Source organism: Trichosurus vulpecula, chromosome 8, assembly GCF_011100635.1.
Source record: "Trichosurus vulpecula isolate mTriVul1 chromosome 8, mTriVul1.pri, whole genome shotgun sequence".
In the NCBI taxonomy this organism is placed as follows: domain Eukaryota; kingdom Metazoa; phylum Chordata; class Mammalia; order Diprotodontia; family Phalangeridae; genus Trichosurus; species Trichosurus vulpecula.
In genome coordinates this window covers 141,219,069-141,236,779 of record NC_050580.1, presented here as the reverse complement: position 1 = coordinate 141,236,779, position 17,711 = coordinate 141,219,069, and the positions used below count along the sequence as shown (strand labels likewise).

The following is a 17,711-nucleotide window of genomic DNA, read 5'->3' as shown; positions in this document are numbered from 1 at the left end:
CATACATTTTCATGACAGAAATTAATTCATGATTCAAAATAAACATCCCTAGATTTAGAATGCTGATGGTTGTTTCAATTCTTTTTCACTTGTTTAAAATTATCATATAGAATTTTGATTTTTGGGAAAAATAAGAACACGATTAATGAGTTCCCAGAAATAATTTAATCTGAAATATAAGAATAATGATGATTCTGATCATCTATGAGATGGAAAGAAACCAATACCAAGAGGGCAAACATTTCTTCTGCATTATATTGGCCAAATTGGTTTAAGCCCTATAACAGAAAAAGGTATGCATGTTGGAACTTCTAATTGCAAGCCCAGGTTGGTCAGGGCCCTTAAGCAGACATTCTGTCTCTGTAAGTATTTCTAACAATAATTTCATATTTGTTTTAAAATATCTCTTTGTCTATAGAGATAACCCATTCAAAACTAAGCATACTTACTATTTTTAAAAAAAAAATATATTCCCTTCTATTTTTTTCACTTTCTTTTTTTTTTTTTTGTTTTGCTTTTTGGCAGGGCAATTGGGGTTAAGTGACTTGCCCAAGGTCACACAGCTAGTATATGTGTCAAGTGTCTAAGGCCGGATTTGAACTCAGGTCCTCCTGACTCCAGGGCTGGTGCTCTACTCACTGCACCATCTAGCTGCCCCTCCCTTCTATTTTTTTTACAAATAACATAAATTTATTTTCTCTCCCTCCCAAATCCCATCCCACTGGAAAAAAAAAGCAAAACACACTTATTGTAACAAATATACATAGTCAAGCAAAACAAATTTACTCAGTTGCTGTATGCCAAAATGTATGTCTCATTCCACATTGTAAGTTTATCACTTCTCTGTAACAGATAGTATGTTTCATCATTAGTCCTCTGGAATCATGAATGGTCATTGTATTGATCATTGTTCTTACAGCTTTCAAAGTTGTATTTTTTTTTACAGGATTATTATTGTTGAATAAATTGTTCTCCTGGTTCTGATCATTTAATTGTTCTTCAATTTATAAAAGTCCTCAAAATTGTTCATTTTTATAATATTGATGTTAAAGAAAAATTATTCTTCTGATTCTGCTTACTTCGCTCTATACGTTTTCACGTCTTTGTCTTTTTAAAATAATTTATTTCCTCATTTTTTACAGCACAATAACGCTCCGTCATATTCATATACAACTTTTCAGTCACTCCTCAATTGATGAACATTCCCTTAGTTTCCTTTTTTTGTTGTTACCACAAAAAGAGAGACTATATATATATATATACACACATATATATTTATGCTTAACAGACCTTTTCCTCTTTCTATGATCTCTTTGGGGTATAGGTTTAGCAGTGTAAGATGGGGCAAAGCACACACACTGTTTAGCAACTTTTAATGTATAATTTAGAATTGCTTTCTAGAATTGTTGTACCCTTTCACAGACTCACTAAGAATACATCAATGTGTCTGTTTTACCATAGCCCCTCCAACATTCATAATTTTTGTATATTGTCACATTTGCCATTCTGATGACTGAAAGGTGGAATTTCATAATTGTTTTAATTTGTATTTTTTTAATTAGTAGTGATTTGAATTACTTTGCCTTAGGCTACAAATAGCCAAGATTTCTCCCCTTGAGAACTGTCTTTTCTAACTTCATACCATTTATCAACTGGGAAATAGCTCTTTTTCTTATAAGTTTGAATAAGTTCTTTAATATATCTTGGAAGTGAGATCTTTAGCAGAAAAACTTGCAAATATTTGTCACAGTTGCTTTCATTTTAAATTTATTTTTATTACATTTGTGCATAAATATCTTAATTTTATTTAATCAAAATTATCCATTTTATCTTCTGTAATCCTCTCCATTCCTTGTTTGATCATGAATTTTTCTCTTATCCACTGATTTGATACGTAACTTTCCCCTTATTTCCCCTTATTTGTTTATGATATGACCTTTTATATCTAGGTCACATATCCCTTTAGAGTTCATCTTAGTACAAGTTGTGAGTTTGTAGTCATGCTAATTTATTCCATACTGCCGTGCAATTTTTATCTGAGCTTTTGTCAAATAGTCCTTATCCCAGTAGCTGCATGTTTCTATTTATAAAATACCAGGGCATTACATGAATTTGCTTTTGAATGTTATGCACCTATGTGTTCTATTCATCATTTTCCCTATTTCTTAACCAATATTTAATAATTACTGCTTCATAGCATCATTTGAGATCTGGCATGACTAGGTCTCCTTCACTCTTATTTCTTTTCATTATTTCTCTTGAGATTTTTCACCTTTTTTCTCCATGATTTTTTTTAGTTCTTTAAGTCACTTATTGGTAGTCTGGTATAGTACTGAATAAGCATATTAATTTAGATAGTATTGTCTTTTTTTATTTTATGCCTCATCCAACCCATGAGCAATTAATTATTTTCCGAATATTTAGATCTGAATTTATTTCTGTAAACAATTGTTTGTAGTTGCATTTATATAGTTCTTGTGTGTATCTTGGAAGGTAGACTTGCAAGTATTTCTTACACTCTATTGAGTTTGATAGGTATTTTATAGAAATGATAATTTGTGTTTAATTTATGTCTTGCACATTTGCTAAAACTATTAATTCCTTCAATTAATTTTAGTGGACTCATTAGGGTTCTTTGTGTGATATTTTAAAATCTATGATTATTTCCTCAATTTCTTTTTCTTATCTTATCACTAGTTAGAATTCTAGTACTAAGTCAAATAGAACTTTGACAATGTATATTACTGTTTCACTCTGAAATTCATTTGAAAGGATTCTAGCTTCTCTTCATTACAAATAACAGCAACTCTTAGTTTTAGATGCAGACTATCATTTTAAGAAAAGGTCCACTTAATCCTAGGTTTTCTATTTTTTTAACAAAAATTGGTGTTACATTTGTCAAAAAGACTTTTCTGTATCTACTAATACAATTATATGATTTTTGTTTCATTTGATATTAAGTAGTACATTAAGTTCATAGTTTTCCTAATACTAAACCAATTCTACATTCCTGATATAAAGTGTTGTTTCCCTGTCTCTTTTAATTAAGTCTGTATTTGCTGTTTTTTTGTCTAAAATCATAAGTGCTACTCCTTTTTTTTACTCCAACTCCTTATCTTAACTTACGTGGGTTTCTGTGTTTTAAGTGTGTTTCTTGTAAACAACACGTAGTTAGATTTTTGTTTTCTAATCCATCCTGCTATGTTCTTACATTTATTGATATATTTTATTTTTCAGTTGCTTATATTTCCCCCTGAATCCCTTCTCCTACCCTCTCAAGGAATTATTCCTCAAGAACACATGAACGTCGGCAATGGAGTCAAGTAGACATGGGTTGAGTCCAGTCTCAGATACCTTCTACTTGTGTGACCCCTAACAAATCCCTTAAACTTTCAGAGCCTCATTTTCCTCAATTACAAAATTAGAAGGTTGGACTAGATGATCTCTCAGGCCCCCTTCAGCTCTGAATCTATTATCCTATGATATTATATGGAAAGACTACAAGTAATGTACAGATGTACAAGTAATGTACAGATTTGTTATTTTGAATTATATTTCCTCCAAAATGAAAAGATTGGTGAAGATGGAACAAAAGCCATAATTTAAATCCTTTAACATTTTTTTCTGACATTGGGGAAGCCATATAACCTCCCTAGGCTTTACTTTCCCCATCTGTAAATATAGAGATTAGAGTACTGGACTACTAAGGATCCTTCTAGTCTAGATCTATTCTGTTGTTCGTGTCCAATTCTTCATGACCCCATCTGGGGTATCTTGGCAGAGATTCTGGCGTGCTTTGCCATTTCCATCTCTGGCTCATTTTACAGATGAGGAAACTGAGGGAAGCTGGCTTAAGCAACTTGCCCAGGGTTACACTGCTGTTAAGTATCTAAGACCAGATTTGAACTGTGCCACCTAGCTGTCCTAGTCTAGATCTATTGTCCTAGGAATATAACAGCATTTCAATCCATGCCAAAAAGGCTTATTCCATTATATTTAATTAAATGCCTTAACCAAATGATAAGGAACCATTTTAAATATGAAGTTACCTATTCTCAAGATCAGCAGTACTTAAATTGACATCTATTCTCAAAAGATAGCAAGCACAGGAACATTCAGGTTACTACTTGATGTTTTTCAAACACATTATAAATACACAGGAAATTGAAATACCATGAGTTCATAGAGGACATTACATAATATTACATGTAATATAACATAAGACTATATTAGAGATAGCTAGGTGGCACAGTGGATAGAATGTCAGGCCTGAAGTCAAGAAGATCTGAATTCAAATTCAGCCTCACACACTTAGTAGCTGCGTGACCCTGGGCAAGTCATTTAACCTCTCTTTGTCTCAGTTTCTTCACTTGTAAAATGAGGATAATAATAGCAACTGCCTTTCAGGGCTGCTGTGAGGCTCTAATGAGATAATATTTATAAAGCATTTAGCATAGTGCCTGACATATAAAAGGTGCTATATAAATGCTATCTAGCTAGCTAGGAGTAAGTGTAGGAATAGGAGTATGAGTAATGCTTACAAAAATGCAGAGACAACTTTAATGACCAACTTAAAAATATAATTGAATTCAAAACTCATCCCACAAAAAATGATCAAAGAGCATAAACAAATAGTTCTTAAAAGGAGAATTACAAACTATTAACACTACGAATGAATGCTCCAAAGTGCTAAAAGGCAAGTCAAAAAAACCCTTAGGTTGGATCTCACATTCAGAAAACAGTCAAAGATGACAGAAGATGAAAATAACCAGCGTTGAAGGGGTTGTGTAAAGATAGACATACAAAAAAATGCATTGTTGGTGGAACTGTGATTTGACGTTGGAAAGGAGTGTGGAATTATGCAAAAAAAAGTATGTGGCTAAAGTGTTCATACTTTCTGACCCAGAGATTTCATGACTAAGTGTATATCCAAAAAAGGTATTTGACAAAAAGGAAGGCTCTATGTATACCAAAATATTTATAGCAGTACTTTTCGTGGTATCAAAATTCTAGAAACAAAATAGAAGCCTGTTGTTTTGGGAAACTGAGGTACCTTAGTTTAATGGAATATTACTTTACTATAAGAAATGATGGACATGATGAAAAAAGAGAAATATGGAAAGACTTACTAGAACTGATGGAAAGTGAAGTAAACAGAGACAAGAAAACCACATACCCAAATTCTGCAACAATATAAATAGAAAGAACCAGAATCTCTAAACAAGAGAAAATGAAAGTTGCAAAAGTACAAAGAATAGAATATCCTCAAAAAAGAGACAGCAGAAGGCACTTTCCTCCCACTCCACTCCTTTGCAGAGGTAAGAATTCATGAGTGTGGAACACAGCATATAATGCCAACTTGTTTTGATCTATTGATCAGTTTTGCTAGAATTTTTCTATTTCTCTTTAAAAAATTCTTTGTCACACAAAGAGCTATCTTTTGGGGGAAGGGTTGGGGGAAGGGATATAGAGGGAAATTTAAGCAATGTAAAAACAAAAAAAATCAATAAAACATTTTAAAAATATGTGGTAATTAAAATACAATTTGTTATTTATTAATGATGGGGGGACCTGGACCCCTAAAAGGGAAAGACCCTCAGTGTTTCCCTGAGGCACCCTGCACACCCCAGTATAATCCTTTAACTACCCTTTCTTTCATTGTGGCCCTCGGACCAAGCCTAGCCTTTCATTCTGTATTACCTCCCGACCACCCCAGGCTACTTGCCACTCCTTAATCCCACCAAGATCTTTTTGTCCAGGTTTAGTCTCTGCCCACCCAGGGCCAAAAACTGTTGGGATTTCATGATGTGTTGTGGTAGAACCTTCTCAAAGAATTCAGAGTCAGACCACCTCAAATCCAAGTATAGGCATTTATTGAGATTGATACCTCTCATGGAGTGGGCTAAGTTTCATGAGGAATCAGCAGCTTCAGAGAAAGCAAGATGGATTTTTATAGGGTAAAGGTGAATTTACATAACAGAAATTTGCATAGAATACAAGAATATGATTAATATTAAGAAGCTAGGAGGAGTTTGTTAAGGGATTAGGTAATGGAGGAGGGGTCCTAGCCTCAGTGGAACTGTGCATGCACTATTGTAGGGTGGCCCCTTCTATGGTTTGGTAGTCAAGCATTCTGGTCATGCTGCCATCCAATTGGCTAGCTATTGTGGTCCTGTCTGGTCAAGATAGAAGATGTGATTGTGATTGTGTACCTGTTTCGCGGGAAAGTGTTTCTGTAGGACAGTGCTAGGTTTCTGTTTCTGTGGGAACTAAGAGTTCAAGGACGTGTCTGCTGTTCTAGTGAGCTGCGAGGCATAAGTTAGGATGGGGGGAGGGGGGTGGGGGTGAGGGTGGGGGGTTGTTGCCAGGGCTGAGTTGCTAAGTACAGTGGGGAATGAAGTTAGAATATTGAGCCTGGGGGCAGCTCTATTAGGACTCCATCATTTTCATTGACCCCCTTTCCCCTTCTCTGTATAAAAATATCATTCTTACCCCCATTAAGCACAGACTCACTAGGAATCTTACCCACCCAAACTGTGTCATGATAAACTCTCTATTTAGACTGAAAGAAGGCTTGAGTGGTAGAATTCTTTCAAGGCAGACCTGCTCTGTACCCTTGCATTTCAGGATTCCTAGAACCCTTAGACTGCATCATTACGATGAGTGAAATTTTTGGAAGGATATTAAGTTTAAAAAGTGAGACTACTTTTATAATGAAAGCAATTAAAACAGCTAATTTGCTATTCAAATCAAAGCCAAAAATTGCTGTGAATTATAGAGATCATTTAACAAAATAGTTTATGAAAAATGTGGTACTCACGGAACTGTGTTGAAATTTTTACATTATCATTTTATGATAATAATGATATTTATATGGTGCTTTAAGGGTCACAAAGGATTTTTCTTATAGCAACCCTATGAGGTAGGTAGTATAAGTATTATTATTCCTTATTTGATATATTAAGGAAAAGAAATTCATAGAGGTCATATGCTGATAGGCTAAGAGCTGGACATGACCTTAGAAATTATCTAGTCCAATCACTTCATTTTACAGATGAGGAAACTGAGGCCCAGAGAGGTTAATCGACTTGGTGTCAGAGACAGGATTAGAAGATAGCTGCCTGCAGACATAAAGCCAATATTCTTCCAGTTTCTTTAATTGTAAAATGAGAGATATTGAACTAGAATCAAGGTTTCTTAAACTTTTCCTACTCTAGACCCCTTTGTAGTTTCAGCCACTTTTGTTGAAGTTTCATGGCCTGAGGGTATGCACAATGAAAAGTGAGAAGGCTTTGTTTTCAGAACCAAGGCTGTAGCGAACACAGACAAGTAAGTACTGCCAGAAATACCTCAGATTTATTATACATTTGATTTTGAATTAATTTTTGGTCATTGCCCTTTCAGAAACCTTTTAGTGTTGTCAAATTTTTCGAGATCCCATATGAGGAAGCAACCCACAGTTTAAGAAGCGCTGAACTAGATGACCACTAATATAGAGTCCCTTTCATGATGAATTCAAGAGAAACAAAAGTATTAGCTAATTCAATGAAGATTATATTTGAAGGTATGGCTAGTAACTAACATGAAAATTAAGTAATAGCTCCTGCTGGAGGAAAACTAAAGAGGGAATAGGGTAGAAAAGCATAAGCATTGAAATAAAAAAGAAAGGGGTAGAAAACTATCTCAGTCTGAACTGGGGAAAAGTGTCAAGAGAAATTTTAAGTCTTTACTGCACAATACCCTAATGTAGTATTTTTTTCCTCTCTCTCTATTTCCTTGATGGGGAAAATAGGCAATATCTTTAAAAATAGGACAGAGTCTCTCCTCTGATTATTAGTTTGGGAGCAATCAAAAGACTTTAAGTACAGTAATCAAAGACAATGACAAAGAAAATCCAGTAGATAATTTTATGCCAAACTAGTCTAAAGAGACTGTATAACCAGGAGGGGAGAGGGAAAATGGTGGTATGGGTGGATGGATGATTTAAACTCAAAATACTAAATTAAGATTCGAAATGAATTATAAAACACCATGGCAATCTCGGTCTATAAGATTAGGATTAGACTCAGTAATGGCTGTGGCATAGCTATGTGCTGTGGTATAGCTATGACTGCTTAATTTGGATACAGAGGGACTTAGTGGAAATCCTGGCTCTGTTATTTACTTGTTATTGTTGTTTGTCCTTCATTTTCCAAGAGGACCATGACATCAGGAAGGTGAGGCTATGACATGCAAGTGAATTGGATTTAAGTGAGGAAGGGCTATGCAAAGTCACCAGCCTCACTTTTTCCTCTGAAGCTATCTGGGTCTAGGAGGTGAGATTTAGATCAGGATGACTCAAGATGGCCCCGAATGCAGTGGGAGACTTTGGCCTTTTTAAGGTAAGGTCTACCTGCATGGCAAGTCACTTAACCTTACTAGGTTTCATTCTCTTAAATTATAAAATAAGGCAGTTGACTTAGATCAGTCAGTGAATAAACATTTACTGAGTTCCTACTATGCACTACTAAGTACTAGATGCTAAGTACTAGTACTAGATGTTCTAGTACTAGATGACCTCTAGTACTAGACGACCTCTAAGGTAATTTCCAATGCTAAATGTGACTCATTGATGGCCCTAGTGAAAAAAGCAACACTACATTATAGTCAGTTATCTTAATGATAGTTTTCACTGTAAATGAGAGGCTGCATTCTCAAGGCTACAGTCTCAAGATGATATACTGCTTCCTGTTTTCATTCCTTGGGTGGTAGCCATGGAGAACACAATGACAAATATAAGAAACACCTATGAAAGAGTCCTCTTTCCATTCTGTAATATGTGTAAGCTGACCTTTTTTAGATATAGAGCTACTAACAGTCACCAATTCATTCATCAACAATGCCAATATTATTTTTATTTCTAAGAGTTTTTGCTATGTGAGAATAAATGCCATTCCCCAATGGCTAAATGGCCAAAGGATAAGAACAAATAACCACTTCTCAAAAGAAGAATTGCAAATGATTAATAACCATATGAATAACTCTTTAAATCATCAGTAATAAGAAAGCAAATCAAAACAAACTTGAGGTTTCACTTCATACCCAGAAAAATGGCAAGCAAAAATGACAAAAGACAGGAATATTCAAAGTTGGAGGAGCTGTGAAAAGAAAGGCATACTTGCACATCTGTTAATGGAGCTATGACTTGATTTGTCCATTGTGCAAAGTTATTTGGAATTATACTAGGTAAGTGACTAAAATGCTCATCTTTTGACCTAGAAATACCACAGCCAGGTCCCAGGGAGGTCAAGACAGAAAAACCTAATATAAAAACAGAAATATTGGGGGCAGAGCCAAGATGAAGGAGTAAAAGCAGGGACTTGCTTGAGCTCTCCCCCAAATGCCTCCATATTAATGTAAAAAAAGACTCTAAACAAATTCTAGAGCTACAAAACCACAAATTGGTTTTGTAGTGAACAACTATTTTAGAGTGAAACAAGTCTCCAGCCCAAGACAGCCTGGAAGGTTGACAGGAATTTCTATTGCATGGTGTCAGAGCAGAGTGCAGGTCAAAGGAGCTAGAATTAAACCCAAGAATCATGTACCCAGCAAAACTGAGTATAATACTTCAGGGGAAAAAATGGACATTTGATGAAATAGAGGATTTTCAAGTATTCTTGATGAAAAGAGCAGAGCTGAATAGAAAATTTGACTTTCAAACACAAGAATCAAGAGAAGCATGAAATGATAAACAGGAAAGAGAAATCACAAGGGACTTATTAAAGCTTAACTGTTTCCATTCCTGCATGGAAAGATGATATTTGTAACTCATGACATCTTTCTCTCTATTAGGGTAGTTGAAAGGAATATACCTATATAAAAAGCAGGCACAGGGTGAGTTGGTTATGAAGGGATGTGTAATATCAATTAAGTTTGGGTGTCTTTGATTGAGTCTTATTAGGTGCTAAGCTCCAGGCCCAAACCCCTATCTATTAGGTGCTAAGTCTATGTGGGCATGAAGCCCTCAGGGTCATAAGGGGCGTTGCGTTGCTAAGACCAGAGCCAACAGTAAGAGTCTAAGTTCTTGTCACTCAGATGACATTTGATGATGGCTAAAGAGTGCATAAAAAGAGAGAACAGAGCTATTTGCTTAGGGCTCTCACTCTTGGTGGTGTGCTGATGTGGAGACGCTGGGCAGCTGTAGTTGAGAGCCCTCCAGCTTGGAAACCCAGATGTTCGGACTTTGATAAACTCTGGTAACTATGCATTGAGATTTGAATCAGACAAGGTCTGTCTGTTGATGTTTGTAATTTGTTTGTATTTTCTCTGAAGTTCAGGGTGCTGGCTTTTTCCTCTGAACTAAGTGAATGATACTTGTATGCTGGATTCAAGTAAGATTGTTAACTCTTTAATGCTGCTTTCCTTAGTAAAGCAGATCAAAACAACCTGTGTTGGCAGCTTTCTGTGTGCTAGTTGTTGGTGGGTCTTACACCCTTTCAGCAGCTGCTAGCAGATTGTTGCAACAGGATGATATCTCAAAAATAAAATTAAGGGGTGGGAGAGGAATATATTGGGAGAAAGGGAGAGATAGAATGGGGTAAATTATCTCACATAAAAGAGGCAAGAAAAAGTTGTTATAATGGAAGGGAAGAAGGGGAAGGTAAAAGCAAATGAGCGAACTTTACTCTTACAGGATTTGGCTTAAGGACGGAATGACATACACACACAGTTAGGTATCTTACCCTACAGGAATATAGGAGAGAAGGGGACAAGAGTGAGAGGATGATAGAAGGGGGGGGAGATTGGGGTAGGGGGTAGTCAGAAGCAAACACTTTTGAAAAGGGACAGGGTAAAAGGAGAAAATAGAATAAATGGGGGGAGGGATAGGATGAAGGGAAATACAGTTAGTCTTTCACAATATGACTATTACAGAAGTGTTTTGTATAACAAAACATGTATAACTCATATTGATTGCTTGCCTTCTCAACGAGGGTGGGTGGGGAAGGATGAAGGGAGAGAATTTGGAACTCAAAGTTTTAAAAACAAATGTTAAAAATTGTTTTTTCATGCAATTGGGAAGTAAGATATATGGGCAATGGGCTATAGAAATCTATTTTGTCCTACAAGAAAGTAAGGGGGAAGGAGATAAGGGGTGGTATGGGGTGATAGAAGGGAGGACAGACTGGGGAAAGGGCTAATAAGAATCATGCCATCTTGCAGTGGGGGGAGGGGAGAGATGGGGAGAAAATTTATAACTCAAAATCTTGTGGAAATGAATGTTGAAAACTAAAACTAAAAATGAATTAATCTAAAAAAAAACAGAAATATTCACAGCATCATCTTTAGAAATTGCAGAAGATTGGAAACAAAGTAGATGCCCATCAAATGGGAAATGATGAAGCAAATCGGGGCATATGAATGTAATGAAATACTACAGTGGTGAAAGAAATTATGGAATATAAAGAACTCAGAATCATAGTAAGACTTACATGAACTGATGCAGAATGATGTAGAACCAGGAAAAATACACATGATAATGAAAACAATTTAAATGGAAAGAAAAACAATGAAACAAAACTGAATACTGCGTAATGATAAAGACATAGCTTGTCCTTGAAGAAGAGACTAAAAAATATAACTCCTCACTTCTTTTCAGAAGTGAAGGACTCTGTGTGGAAAGAATATATACTATCAGAAATTGCAGTGTTGGTTAGTTGTGTTAGACTTTTTCCCTTTCTTTATTCTTTGTTAAAAAGGGTTATCTGGCTGAGTGAGGGACAAATAGATGATAAAGCAATAATAATTTAAAAATTAAAAATAAAATGTACTAAATTAAATAAAAATTTGGTAATTTAAAGTTTTTTCTGCCCTTTATGCTGTACTTTGTAGTCACATCTGCAATGACCCAAGAGTATGCTCATTTTAGAAGAAAAAAATATAGGTGTATACATGTAGATACATATTGAAACTTAAGTGCCTCATAAGTATTCTATAACCATATACCTGCATCAGAGCATGAGAAGAATGATATCATAAATAAGACAGGTAAGAAGAGTATCCTCTTACAGAAACTGCTGTTGGAGGAAAAAAAAAGATCTGCTCCTTTTATTACATTCTCAAGTGCCAAATGAATCATTCTGGAGGGTTATGCTTCACTGGATTTTATCAGTTAATTGTAAACCTAATGAAATATAGAGAATGAAGTGCTATTTCCTTATTGCTTATGCTCCTCCACTCCTTACCCTGTAGGAGTATCTTCATATGAAAGATTCAGCATTTTATTTAAGGCTGTTGGCAACTTGGTTTCTACTTATTTGACATATTAAAAATTATTATTACTATGTATATGTTTACATCACACTTCATTGGTTAATTAGCAGGTTACTCTATCTCATGGTTAAAAGCCTAAAGTGTTATAAAGTAAAGGCAAATGATTCAAAAATAAAAACAAGAACAAAATAAACTTGCTGTTAAGTTCCATTCCACGTAGGAAATTAATAAAGGGCATCTTGATATTAAAAAAATGTAAGTCATAGTCAATTAACAAGCTTTTCTTAAGCACTTGTTATGTTCCCCCACTGATTAGGTGACGGAGAAACAAAGAAAAATATGATAATCCCTGTCATCAATGACCTTATATTCTATGGAGGAATGTACAACATGTACATGTACATATATGTGTATATAGTACACATAGACCTGTCTATACAAAATTATTATATTGCAAAAAATACATAAATACAATAGTACTGAAAGTTAGGTTTGATTGATCATTTTGCTAAATATATGTTTTCATTATTTTATTAACTCTGTGGATGGCACTAGACTGGGAGAATCCTATTTTTTGTTGTGGTAATGCCAAATGCAGAAACATCTGGTTGGGCTCCCTCTTTGACGAAAATAGTGATTTATTCATAGCTCTACTTAGTGGATATCCTTGAAGTTTTGAGGGCAGATTTCCCCTTCTTTTTCTTCTCTAAGCTTTATAATATTGTTCTTTCCAGGGTCTCCCAGAGGTGAGGAAACCACTTCCACAAAGTGACCATTTTGATCATACTGATAACTAAGAGGCAGGGCCACCTGAGTGATAGGACTCCATTAAACAACTGGTGCAATTAAGATCTGAAGAGCTATATGTTAGGACTAATGATTATCTTTAGAAAACCACAGATAATGTCAAACTTTTTCAATAAAGGACATTTCAAGATCATAACAACAAAAAAGTAAAATCTTTCCAGTGACATGTATAAAATACAGATCCCAAAATATGAGAAATTCATTTTTGTCAGCCTACAAAAAATTAATTACAATCTCTACATATTCCTTTGTCATTGAAATGAATGCCCTTTTGAAAACATTAATGTTGCATATACTGTGTGCTACACTATAGAAAAATTGTTTGTTTAAAACTACTCAGAAAAAGAAAAACACAAGTCACAACCTTTTGTTTGAAAATGAATACATTTCAGGAGGTAAAGACTGCTTTGTACCTTGTGAAATGCACTCATTTTAAACACAAAACAAGGGATTTCTATTTCATTTTTTTGTCAGCTGCTTAAAGTGACTGGCTTTGTTCCACACAGCTGCATGCTGCATGGAATACTGCTGTTGTGCTTGCTTATTCACAATTCTCTTTCTAGCTGAAATAATGCTCTCACCTATGCACTTGGACAGCTTCGACAGAGAGCCTTTTCTGAAAGCATGTAAATCAGTATTGTGCAAAACTACTTTAGAGCAGCTTTCCAAATTTCAAGTAGGAAAAGGAGCTGGCACTTTTAAAGTTGATCTTAAGTCTTGCTGCCGGCCATATTGTATAATGATGTTTAAGTGAAATCTAAAATGGAATTAAAAAACAATTATGTGGCAATACTGAAACAGGCAACAGATTCAGGGAAGAAAAAAATAAAGTTTTCCCTTTTTATAGGCAGATGTATAAATAACATAACGTAAAAAAGAGGCATTTAAAGAAACTACATTCTGTGATTTAGGAAATGAAAAAGGGATGAAGCTACAAATATAACAGAGCCTATAATTACCTTTTAATCAGGGAAAATGACAAAATTTGAGTAGAAGGTAACAAAGGTGAAGCATTACAGATGCCTAGAAATTAGAAAACATTAAGGCTTCAAGACATTAATTTGTTTACCATATGAAGATGTTACTGTCCAATGAACAGGTGAAGTCTGTAACTATTTCTAGATTAACCCATTCATATTTGTCATGGTTTTCAAATGTGATGCCCAGTCTATTTCATGAATAAGATTATTTCGGGAGAATGCGGTATGTAGAGACATAACAAAAGGAGGGGGGAGGAAGTAAGAATAGGGTCAGGGAAAGCCAAAATACAAAAAGGAAGAATATAGGATATAAAGGATAAGAGGAGAAATTAATATATGGAAGAATAATGGAATGTCTAATCATGAAAGTGTCTTTATTACGGCAAGAAAAGGTGTCTAAATGTGGAAATGATAGAAAGTTATAAAATATAGTTGGTAATGTTGGTGATGTTGTCCAAAATCCCTTTTCAGTTTTGAGTAATATACAGTACTACCCAAACTTCATGCAATGAATAATGCGTCAGCCCATCTCCTTTTATCCTTTATACATAATTTATCTTCAAACTCAGTAGTAGAGGTTGAGGGAAATCAAGCTCAGTGTTTTCTAATATCACTAATGATACTTCTTTGAGCCTGTCTCCTCATTTGTAAAATGAAGGGTTAGACTGCATGACCTCTAAACTTCCTTTCAGCTCTTAAGCTATGATCCTAGGATCTATTGACCCAAAGTATAACAGAACCTCTTAGATCCAAATTTCTTAGACTTAGAATAAGAGAGATGTATACGATCCTAGCCTTAGAGGTAGAAGGGGATTTAGAGGTCATTTAGTTCAATCTCTTCATTTTACATAAGAGTAAATGGAGGTCCAGAGAAACAAAACAATTTGCCCAAGGTTGCATATAGAATTGCAAATAAGAACCAGGATACGAACCTGTGTCCTTTGATTTCAATTCTAGTACACGTATTTGAAGGCATTTTGGTTAATTTTGCTCCCTTATGTACCCCTAGGTGTTGCTGGTTCTTCCTTCAAGAAGTTTCTTAAAGTCTGTCTCATTCTACCATTTCCACCCTTTCTAATCTTATACCTGGCATAGGGCAAAATAGCATTTTAACTGCTCTGTCTCCAGTTTCCATCCTCCCTTCTATTCTATGGATCTCCAGATTAAACATTAAAATACTGTTTTGATCATATTAATCCTCTACCAAAAATGTTCAATGTTTCCCCACTGTTTACAGAATAGAGTCTAAACTCCTTGATCTGTCACTCAAAATCCTCTATAATCTGCCCCTACACTATCCTATTCCTTTTCCCCCTATAGAATCCATAACAAAAGTCATTTACTACAGCTACATTGTATCCTAAACATAGCATATATTTTTCTAACAATGTGTCTTTGTTTACGTTCTGTTCCTTGCCTAAAGCGCCATGCCATCAGCATTTGGGTTTTTCAAATCATGTTCCATCTTTCTCCCATCTTCTCTAAGTGGCCTTCTCAAAACATTTCAGCCCAGGGTGATTATTTCATCCTCTGACTTCATAGGACTTGGAATCACAGAAGTATAAAATCTCATGACAGGAGGAGATTTTAGAATCCATCCATTTCAAACACTTTTTAAATTTTACCGATTTAGGAAAGCACTAAAACGAGAGTAAGGGACCTTGCCAAGAGTGGTACTTCATTTGTGGTAGAGGCAAAAAACAAACCTTTCTTGCTTCCTAGCACAGTACTCTTTTCAATACTAATCATTCAGTAATTATGCACTACCTTAAGATCTCTTATATTGTCTTGAGTTATTTGACTTTCTATATGTATCACTTATCTCTGAACATGATATCTTTTATGTTATACTTGATTGTATTCCCTGCTACACTTGGTAGAATTCCTTGCATGTAGCAGGCATTTGATAAATGTATGTTAACAAGAAAAATATGAATAAGCACAACAAAGTTCTTCTTTCCCATACTTAAGATTTGTGAAGGAAAGACCAGAGATAGAACCACAAAAAAGAAAACAGACAATTTGGATTACACAATTTTTGAAGTGTCCTTGCAATATAGTTTTATTACACACTATACAAACAAGCAACTATTTTTTTAAATGAGAACAAAGGAAGAGAAGTCAAGGGTTATTTGCCATTTTTGAAATTTTATTTGGATACATTTCCTGTCCTATTAGCGCTTAGAGACCTGGTTCAGTGAGATGAGAAAAGGGAAGAAAGTTTTGTATTTTTAACCTGGTATTTGCAAGACAGGCTTTGCAAATAGTTAATCCTCCATTCTTGGAGTCAGGCCAAGTTCCTGAAAATGAGTATTTTTATGCCTTCAGTTCTTTCTCAGAGTTGGCCATAAAATAGTAAACATTTAGGGATTAAATTATAGAACAATATAATAAGGAGTAACAATCTTTTTATTAAATAAAGATATAAAAGAAGCAGTATTCTAAAAAGGCGGTCTTTTTGTCATCCTTAAAAGCTCTTGCTCATTTATTTCTCCATCTCCATCAACAATCAGCTTTATCCAGCATTTCCTGAGGTTCATCATCTGATAAATTTTCTCTCAATTCATTAAGAATCCTCTTAATATTTTTGATGGAAATACTTCCTATACAATCATCATCAAATAATTTGAAAGTCTTCAAAATTTCTTCTTTTCCATCCTTTTTATTCCTTTTCACATGCTTCATGGCAACATGGTGTCAAATCCTTTACCAATCTCTGCTAGTATTTAAAAATTCCATCTTTGGCTCAAACCCTAAGGCATATAACACAATTTTCAATTACTTTACATCAATGTTTCTGGATCCATCAACATCAAAGAAGTCAAAGGTCTCTTTAATTTTTTGTTTCCATCCCTCAGTCAATTTGACTTTCATATTAGGCTTGTTTTGTCTGGTACTTGGTCAATAGTTAGATGCCATACAGCAGGACATACTTCCCAGTCCTGGTGGGTCAGTGCCCTAACAGTGTTTCAGGACGCAGACAGTGCCATCATGCCTCCACAGAGCTAGTATTGTCTACCCTCCATTCTATGATAGTTGCTAAGGTAAGCTCTGATTACATAAAATTAAGAGAGTTCATGCTCAAACAAAAGAACGCAACTGAAATTAAAAGGGAAGAAGACAATTGGGGAAAATAAAACCTTTGCTGGATCTCATTTCTAAGATATATAAAGAACTAATAAAAATATATAAGAATAAGAGTCATTTTCTAGTAGATAAATAGTTGAATGGATATGGACAGGCAATTTTGTAAAGGAAGAAATCTAAACTATCAATAGCCATGAAAAAATTCTCCAGGGGAATTCTCAGAGACATGTAGAAGTTCCATTTCATACACATGATAATATCAAAGTTAACAAAAAATGAAAAGAACAAATGTTGGAGGACCAGTAGAAAAACAGGGACACTGATGTACTGTTGGAGGAACTAGTCCAGCCATTCTAGAAAGTAACTTGGACCTGTGCCCCCAAATTCCCTAAAACGTACATATCCTTTGACCTAGCAATATTACTACTCAGCTTATACCCAAAGAGATCAAAGAAAGAAGAAAATGGCCCATATGTATGAAAATACTTATAGCGGTTCTTTTTTTTTGTGGTGACAAAGAATTGGGGACAAAAGCAGTATTCATTAATTGGGGAAATGGCTGAACAAATTATAGTATATGAATGTAAT

General features: G+C 34.9%; 1 protein-coding gene across 2 annotated transcripts in view; it reads right to left on the bottom strand.

The window, feature by feature from the left end:
* FAM189A1 (family with sequence similarity 189 member A1) overlaps nt 1–17,711 on the bottom strand; it is a 192,190-nt gene that overhangs the window by 39,002 nt on the left and 135,477 nt on the right. The gene's annotated exons all lie outside the window — the stretch shown is intronic.